The sequence below is a fragment of the Seriola dumerili genome, unplaced genomic scaffold (genome assembly GCF_002260705.1).
Source record: "Seriola dumerili isolate Sdu_G_001 unplaced genomic scaffold, Sdu_1.0 BDQW01000319.1, whole genome shotgun sequence".
Lineage (NCBI taxonomy): Eukaryota > Metazoa > Chordata > Actinopteri > Carangiformes > Carangidae > Seriola > Seriola dumerili.
Window position 1 is genome coordinate 1,172,051 of NW_019174574.1, and position 10,185 is coordinate 1,182,235.

A 10,185-nucleotide genomic window follows, 5' to 3' on the forward strand; every position below is an offset into this window, starting at 1 on the left:
TAAAATCTTGAGTCTTAAGGTTTTTATAAGACTTAAATGATCATTCTCAAAAATACACTATTCTTACTCTAACCCTTGGTTGGCTAAGCTAGGCTATTAGGCTAAAGGAAAAGAATTCAGACATGGACCTATTAGTCCAATAAATCCATGTTAAGTATGTACTACAAAGGCAAGAAAATAAAAAATGGTCTTAATGACAAGAATAAGAAATAAGGTATAAAGGAGAAGAGTTTGTGAGTGAGGGGGTGAAGTGAATCAGTGGGACTGTAACGGGTGGAGCTGTATCGCCACCTTCACATTAATTAATTCATAGGTACTGATTTGGTGTGTGTGTGGGGTGAAGGGGTCTCACTTGGAGTGAGCCAGTGGTTGTTTTGGGTGCTGCATCAGTTTCTGATCGAATGCAGGTGTATCTGAGAGTCCTCCTGTCTATATAACTACATGGAACAAACACTGCACTCTCTTATTTACTCTTGGTCTCTCTGTATGCAGGTCCCTTCCACACACTGTTGCCTGAAGGCAGTGTTGGCTTCCTACTTCTAAGGCTGAAGAGCAGAAGTGTGTGACAAGCCTGTCCATCGTACGACTATCATGGTCTGAGGAAGCAGAGAGTAGTCCCCAGAGAGTAGGAAATTGACCTTGAGAGATTTTGATTTGTTTCCCTTCACTGATATAACTGAAATCCAGAACCTCCTCCATTAGCTAAGAGTTCTCCTTGATTTTAGGAAAATTTCAAAACAAACTCAAAGCAGGCAAAATGAGGGAGTACCAACAAAAATCTGAAGAAATAAAATTAGGAAAAGTTACACAAAGTGGAAAAAGAGACAGGAGGTAATTTTCGACAAGAAGTCAACACAGGTCCAGAATATGTATATTCTGTGTCCGTCACCATTTCATATTCAGGAAACAGGTGATCAAATGTAAAAGACATTGCTACAAAAGCAAAGGAGGGGAAATTAATGTACTGGCTAATAAATGTACAACTTTGCAATATTTACATTTATGTGATACTGAATGTGAGCAGGGAAGCAATTATCTGAGAGTCCATCAAGCAAGTTATGGATTTGCTATACATGTCGACAAAAAAATACTTGGTGCAAGAGAGTCTCACCAATAACATTTATTTGGAGGAAATTCCAGCAGCACTTAAATGTCTGAACTCTTTGGAACAACATTTATGAAATTGTGTTGTGTCTCTGTGCCTATTCATAGCACAGATGTAACAAATACACTTCCAAGAAATGAATGTGATGACAAAATATGGTATCAATATATCCACACAGATTTGGTCAAAAATGCACTGAGGTATTTGATGACACACAGTAGGTAGTATGGTGATGTCACATTTAATAAAGAGTGGGTAAACTCTTTGAATAAAGCTGATGATGATGAGGAAGAGGAAAATATCAAAGAAAACAGTGCCAGGAAACAGCTGAAAAGAGTGGTGAGAGGTCAAGGTCAAGGAAGGTCAAGCAGAGGAAGATATGACGTATATTAAAGACCAGAGTGGACTTTTGTCAGTTACGTCATTACAACCTCTCAGTATAGGTTCAGAGATAATTGATCAGAATTTTCAGGATATATTGAGTTTGGCACCCAGTGAAGGCAAGACAGTGTAAGACTCAACAAATGAGGCAACTTGCTTACACACACTCCACAATAAAAGAGAGGAAAGAATAATTCTACCTCAATACACACATACTCGATGCAGATTGGGGTATCATTTGGATTATAAAGATTCTGACTCGGCCTATCAATTCCAGTTCAAAACAATTTTCAAATCTGATTATTTGAGGGGCAGTGTCAAAACAGTAGACATGCTTATATCTTAGTGCTTAGCTCTGCTGATTGTAGATGGTCTGTAAGCAGCAAAAATAGTTTATTACAGATGGCATTGCTTTCTGCATGATGTCTCCAGCTGAACCTATAGGGAAAATAAAGGACTACTTTTATCATATAGAATTTCAGCAGCATGGTTCTGCTCATGTGTGCTGTCTTTTTTGGGTTGAAAATGCTCCTTCCTAAGATTGATAAAGAAAGTGATGCTGAAGTAGCACAGTAGATTTAATCCCCCACAACCACCATCCGACAGTATGAGGCAGTAACCCAGTTGGTGTAAATGGGGATGATGAAAATAAAAGTGCAAGAAGAAATTCAAAACTAGGTTGACTGGGCCATAGTGGTCTCTATCCTCTTGAAACCAAGTGGCAATCCATCGTGACGTCACCCATTGGTTTGTGAACTGCCAGAGTCCAAACTATATTTGGACAAGAAGGTGGAGCAGGGGAGGAGTGAGCGGTGGATCTTACCTGTGAACCCAAGGACACTAAGCACACCCATCTTTGATGGCAAACTGACGACAGCTGGCTGTAGATCATATTAACTCTGATACTAATTGGAATGCTGTCTCCCTTTCTCCGGTCAAAACACTTAGGAAGAAAACTAACTTTTGGCATACACATTAAAACTGTGGGATGTTCAGAAAATAAAAAATTACTGGATATCAGGAATCCTCAAGTCTGTTAGTACTAGAGAGCAAGCCATAAATGCAGTGAACCGAAAAACTCATTAAAACTAAATAACCAACAGCAAAGCTGTCAGTGGAAAATTCCCCTTCCACTGACAAATAACGAGAAAATAACAGTAATTTAATACAACTGAATCAAGATGATGCACACTCCTCCTGTGACTGACCCCCCAGCCTGCTTCATCCAAACAGCTATATATATACACACACACAGAAATAAAACTTAACGCAGAAACATTCAAATTCCTGAGATATATTTCAGTGCAATGGAGTCTCAAAAATCATCATTCAATAATGATACAGAAGTTAATACAGAAACTAAGTGCAACAACTAATATTCATGTTTCAGTGCATTTCTGCTCTACCTTTTTTCTACTTTTATCTTTGAGAAACTGGAGAAGGAATGTGATGATTTTCATTTGTTGGGTCTGAGCTTTACCTCATGAGCTGGACACCAAATATGTTGGATTTCGGTTGTCTATCAATTTATTAGCTATCATAAATTAAGAAAATATTAATATTAAAAATATTAAAAACTAATAGGCAAAATAGCAAATAATAACTTAAATAATAACTTTAAAATTAATTAAAGTCCTCGGGGCACCAGCCTAAACTAATAGGCAAAATAGCCAATATGGTTTTAGTCTCAATTTATTACCATTAATCTGGAACTCTGATTAACCATTAGCTTACTAACTATAACCAAATTACCATGTCGACAGTAAGTTAAAGTTGAAGGATTGGAATTCTACCAAGTAGAGGTTGGCAATATTCACGCTTGTGCAACATTAAACACACCAGTAGTTATACTTAAAGACATTTATTTACAATGGAGCAGAGTAAAACACAATGTCTAATCTAGTATATACAGGTGTGTGTAGGTGTATGTGTGTGTGTCTGTGGGGACACAGACAAAGGCAAGATGGCCGATTCAAAGTGATCACTGTGACCACATGACCTGAACAAAGAAGACTACACAGGATGGCGGTAAACACAGAAACTACTCAAAATGGCCCCTGAAACCACCTGGTGTGTGTGGGAGGGAAGGTGTGCGTTTCTTTGTTAGCCTAGCTCATGTAATCTGAAGGTACCAGGTTAGAGGGAGGAGGTTAGCTTCATGCAGGTTCTAGAACTGAGACGTACTACCATGTGTGTTAACATACGAGTACCTGATTAACTGTATGACTGACCACAACCTAAGCAAACATTACAACATCATGACATCAATCAACAAGTAAAGAGTTAAGACTTCTGCTGCTTAGCTATGCTGTGCTGTGCTATGCTATGCCGGGAAAGGTTAGGCCCAGTCAGTTAACGTTACCCAGTCCTTGGAACAAACAAATAGGTCCTTTCCAGTGTTGTTGTAAAGTCCAGTGAGTCGGGAGTCTTCCTGATGGAGTAAAGTCCTGTCTCGCTGTGTTGCTTTGCTGTTATCTCCTTTGTTCTCCTCACAGAGTAAGCTGTTCAGCGCTAACTCTGCTATGACTCCTGTTGCTTGGAAAATCAGCTGGCCTTGTGTCGTAGCTGCTGATTCTGAGTTAATTGCTGGTCGCTGGGGCAGGTCGCTGCTGTTGAGGAGAAGAGTGTTTGCAGGCTGCTGTGAGCAGGCTGGCGAGAGAGCTGGTTTCTCAGGTGGCAAGGATGACCTGGGTTGGGGCCTTGTTGCCCTTTGAGGAGCCGAGAGGAGAGAGCAGGAGCTGCTCTCCAGAGCAAGCCGAGAAGAGAAGAAGGAGATCTCCCTGGGCCAGCTCCCCCTCCCCCTCCTCTCCTCAACCCACTACTTTTAATTCCCATTCACCTCCAGCCCTCCCCTCCCCACCAGTACCACTACCTCCTCTCACCCCCCACTACCCCCATATCCTCACTTCAGTCATCTTCCACCCCGTTCTCCATAACAGTTGATCAGGTGAAGTGTCACCTTAAGAAGATCAAGACAAGGAAGGCCCCAGGCCCGGACAGCATCAGCCCCAGATTACTGAAGGACTGTGCAGATCAGCTCTGTGGTGTGCTCATGGACTTGTTTAATCTGAGCCTGAGCCTAGAGAAAGTACCGGTCCTGTGGAAGACCTCCTGTGTGGTCCCGGTACCTAAAACCCAGCGCCCCAAGGAGCCTAACCAGGCCTGTTGTCTTGACCTCTCACCTGATGAAGACTTTGGAGAGGATCATCCTGAGTCACCTGAGACCACTGGTGAGCACACAGCTGGACCCCCTGCAGTTTGCTTACCGGCCTGGTATTGGGGTGGACAAGGCAGTGATCTACCTACTGCATAGATCACTGCTACACCTGGAGGACAGTGGGAGCACTGTGAGGGTCATGTTTTTTGACTTTTCTAGTGCTTTCAACACGATCCTGCCGCCACTGCTCAGAGTGAAGTTGGAAAGTGTGGGAGTGGACCAATACCTGGCTGCATGGATGACAGACTACCTCACCAACAGACCACAGTATGTGAGGCTTCATCACAGTGTGTCTGATGTGGTGCTCTGCAGTACAGGTGCCCCCCAGGGTACGGTGCTCTCCCCTTTTCTCTTCACCCTGTACACCTCGGACTTCACACACAACACCACACACTGCCACGTCCAGAAGTTCTCTCCCATTGTTGGGTGTGTTTCGGAGGGGAATGAACTGGAATACAGGACAGTCATCAGGGACTTTGTCAGCTGGTGCAAGATCAACCAGCTTCAGCTTAACGCCAGCAAAACAAAGGAGATGATTATGAACTTCAGGCGGAGGACATCCCACTTCACACCAGTGAACATCCAGGGACTGGACATCAAGGTGGTGGAGAACTACAAGTTCCTGGGGGTTCACCTCAACAACAAACTGGACTGGTCCACCAACACCCACACTCTCTACAAGAAGGGCCAGAGTCGCCTTCACCTGCTGAGGAGACTGAGGTCCTTTGGCGTGTGTGGGGCTCTCCTCAGGACCTTCTACGACTCTGCGGTGGCCTCAGCCATCTACTTCGCTGTGGTCTGCTGGAGAGGGGGCAGCACTGACAGGGATAAGCAGAGGCTCAACAAACTGATCTGGAAAGCGAGCTCTGTCCTGGGCTGCCCCCTAGACTCCATTGAGGAAGTAGGTGAGAGGAGGATGTTAGCTAAGCTGACATCCATCATGAACAACAACTCTCACCCCATGCATGACACTGTAGGGTCTCTGAGTAGCTTCTTCAGCAGCAGACTTTTACATCCTCGCTGTAAGAAGGAGAGGTTCCGCAGGTCCTTCATTCCAGCAGCTGTCAGACTCTACAACTCCTGCTCTTCCTGACCATGTGCAAACTTGCACTTTTCATGTATATATTGTGTGTATTGTGTATATTGTATTTATTGGTGTATATTGGGTGTATATTGGTGTATATTTGGTGTATTTTTGATATATTTCCATAGATGTTTATTCCATAGATTTTTATTTTCTGCTGTGGTGAGTGAATTTCACAGTTGTGAGATTAATTAAGTTAATATAAAATTAATCTATTTGGTTTTGTTTGGTGACACCCTTGGGGGTCACATGTCACACGCTGACCCACACTGGCTGGCCAGTAAGGTCCGTGGGGGGAAGGGTCGTCCCCAGGTGTGAACAGTGAGGAACTGTGGAGTGTGAGTTCCTTTGTCCAGTGGAGCAAAGAAACATCTGGTCTCTTGAATGATGAGTCCCAACAGATTGTTCTTGTATAGTGATGGTTATCAAATATCACTTTTTTCAGGCAAGGGTAAAAAAGACCATGTGTAGAGCCGTTTCTTGCTATATGTGGACTATGCCGATGCATAGGGCCCCCGCAGCCACTAGGGGGCCCCAAGCTGCAAGTTCAGCCTCAATGCATTTGGGGAGAATTACAATTACCTGTCTATATTTGTAGCCAGCAAAGCCTCCTCATGTGTTTAGTCAAGCACTTATATGCTCCAAAATTGAATGTAGGATATAAACAAAAATAAGCTGCAATGACTGGGAAGCTGTAGCTTGTGTTTGTGGGGTAATCAAGTCAAAATCATCATTAGGCTGTCAGGCAATGAGTGACGTCTGCCAACAGGTATGATGGGATGACTGACAGCCTAACGTCACATCAGTGAACATCAGTGAGGAGAATAACTTTAGTGTGAGTTATAGTATTACAGATATCCGTAATTCAATTATTCCTAGTCAAAATGAACATTTCAGATATCCACAACTTCATTCTTCCTAGGACAATTCATGTGTATGGGGTTTCTTATTACAGAAACCCCATACACATGGGGTGTATGGGGTTTCTCATTACAGATATCTTTAATTCAAATATAGATAGCCACAATGTCAAATATGAATATCTGCACCTAAATTCTGACTATCCATAATACCAGTTTGAGGTATCTACAATTTAATTCTGACAGCTGATGTCTTCAACTCCCGTCAGCTAAAGATATCTATATTGTTCTTTTTAGATATCTTAAATTATGTTTTAACTAATCAAAACGATGTTGCAATTATGTCAGAAGTTATGGCAAGTAGGAGGAGGGGCTTGCCATAGGTGGGAGCGGCTTGCAATCGTGTGTCTGGAGACAATAAATGTTCAATACGATATCAATTTCTGGAACAACTCTCAAGTGAACAAAGCTCTTGTTCCCCACAAATTCCTTGATTATGAGCTCCTTCTATTTCATGGCATTTTCTAATCTTATCCACAACAACAACTGCCATTTCTTCTGCTAACACTGTTCAAATGATTTGTTTGCTGGGCAAATATCCAATGGAAAGCCTCTTCTCTCTTCCTCCAGTTCATTTGCGCCAGTATCCAATGGGAAGCCTCGCATGAGCAACGTCATGCACAACAATTCTGACAAGTCAAAATGACATTTGCAATATCATTAACTTTAATTCTCCCTAGTTAAAACTGAATTACAGATATCTACAATTGTCTTTATAGATGTGTGAGAGTCTAATGTCTGTTTCAGTGAAGTCATTGCAGATATCTGTAATTCAATTTTGACAAGTAAAAACTGAATTACAGATAACTTTAACTTGTATTTTGAGTAGTCAAAATGTAATTACGACTAGTCAAAATTGTGTTGTTGACATCTGCAATGTTAATTCTGGATAGTCAATGCCATTAAATGTTAAAAAGGCTTGCCATAGTGTTGGGCAAATGACTGCGATGTCTGCGATATCGTCGTCCGGTGGGTGTCGCTGTCACACCGTGGTGAGGTTGTCTTGTCCTGGGTTTGTTTTGTCCTGTCATTTCCTGTTTTATTTTGAAAAGTAATTCTCCTCTCGTTGCAGGTCACTTGCCCTTCCTCATGTGTCTCAGTCTGATTGCCCTAAGTATTTCCACCTGTCCCCCTATTTCCCTCCATGTGTTTAAATAGTCTGTGTTCCCCTTGTCTTGTGCCAGAGTGTCTTCGTCTTTGACCTGCACCCAAGCCTTTGTCCATGTCCACAGCCATATTAGGCAAAGTAAGCCGTTTGTTCCTCGAGAAGAGTGATTTTTTGTTTGTAAATTGTTCCATAGTTTCGGTTCATAGCCCTTTTGTTTTTCCTCTTTAAGAGTGAATTTTTGTTTGTATTTCTTCCCTTAGCCTAGTTATTAATAATTCTAGATCCTCCGCTTAGGAGCGTGAGTAGATTATTTTGGTTTATTTTTATGTAGTCAGGTTTTTCCTCCGTACGGAGCGTTTTGTGTTAATCCGTTTGTTTCTTTTGATTAGAGCTTTTTTCCTCCTCCTGGAGTGTTTTTCGTTCCTCAGGATTCAGAGTTAGTGTCTAGTCTTTGTCATAGCCATTTTGTTTGTCACTCTGTCTGAGGTCTCCGGTGATATCAATAAAAGCCTATTGTTTTCTAAATCTCTGCATCTGAGTCCTGCTTTGAGTCTCGGCCTGACAGTCGCCTCTCAGTCATAGACCTCCTACGCTGTTAAATATTTACCACAGTAACATTACTTTAGGATTGTTTTTATGATGATTGTATTAAGTTTAGTGTGTTGTCATTTTATAGGCCTATGATGTGAAGTTTGCTTTATAAATAAAACTTATTATTATTATTATTATTAGGCCTATTATTATTATTAGTAGTAGTAGTAGTATAGCAGTGGCTTATTCATACAGAACTATGACTTTTGAATGATCAATGCCTTAAGAAAGATTGTCCTATTCTCTCTCCTTAGTTGACAACTCTGCTTACTTAGTTGCAGTCTTTGCCACAGTTATTACAATATTTATTGTGACAATGTAGTTTGTATTTTTTCATTCAAAAGAACCATAATAACACTAATTAAAGTAAATTTAATTTATGCTATACTGTATATGACCACTCTGCCCTCAGTAAGAACACAAGGTAAGACCACATCATCAGTTAGATACAAGTTCACTTTGTAATTCCCTGCAAATGAAGGTAAAAATATTCCTTCTATATAATATAGCACTATATGATCACTAATTTACCATCAGTTTTATTACTTTAAAAAGTACAATGTGCAGATGAAAGCAGAAAAAGGCTGAAAGTGACAACAGTGATATATGAATTTCTGTATCAGTGCAACATAACTGAAATTTTATAATATTAATTTTTTACTTATGATCAATTTTGCTTGGTAACCTAAGGGGCTTTGTCTTTGCAGGTGCACTTCTGAAATACTTTAGAGCTCCAGTCCAAGCAGAGCCAGCCAATTTATTTATGTTTTTATTGTTTTAGGTGGGAAGGGAGAGAATTTTATGTTGATTTATGTCTCATGTTTAAGAACTTTGTTCTCAAAATTTAAAATAAACATTTTTGAGGAAAATCTGTTACATTTATTGACATTGTTTACCTTTTATTATCATTCTCTGTAGCTTTTGAATGCTGGGTCAACTTGAGATGTTTAATTTGAATTTGAGAGTTTCTCACGAATCAAGCCTGTTTCCCTCTCCAATTGTAACAGATTGATGGATCTCCTCGGATCATCTTAAAGGGTTTGGATTCCCCCCATCGTAGTTTGACAAAATAGGGCCCCCCAAACAGCATCTTGCATAGGGCCCCCAAAAAGCTAGAAACTGCCCTGTGTGTAGTGGTTATTCCTTGGCGTATTCTATTTGATAACCACTATGGTGGCTGAGCAAAAATGTCTTGACGCTGCACGTTAAAAAAATCTATGGTCTACAAAAAGATGTCAAAAAAATGAACTATTTATTATGTATTGTAAATTAACACAAGAGTCAGATTATTAAAACTTGAATGAAAATAAGGATTCTAATGATAAACTAAGGATTCTCTAATAAAAAAAAGATGGACATTGTCTGTGGCTGCCAGGACTTGAGGTCAAAAGACTGTGTCTTCCTGCTCCAACCACACCCTCCAGGTAGCATCCTAGGCCTTTATTAGTTTCCATCCCAGCCACAGCCACTAGGCGGGGTCAACTCAGACAAAAAAGGATTAGATTTTACAATTCAAACATTTTGCTCCTACACATCCGGACCCTAACATGTTTAACATAAAACGATTACTCAATAAATAATAGTAAGGCAGCCAATAAGTAACATAGACAAAAGACATACATAGTTTTTGGTCCAGTCATGAGCTTTCTTCCAGGAGAGGGCATAGCTTTGTGATTGGCCACTATATGATGCCCATCTTTGTCTTGAGTTTTACTGGACCGGTCCATTGGCATCAGGCTTTGTCTCCAAGATTCTTGAGAGAGGCCATGAAGAGCGTGG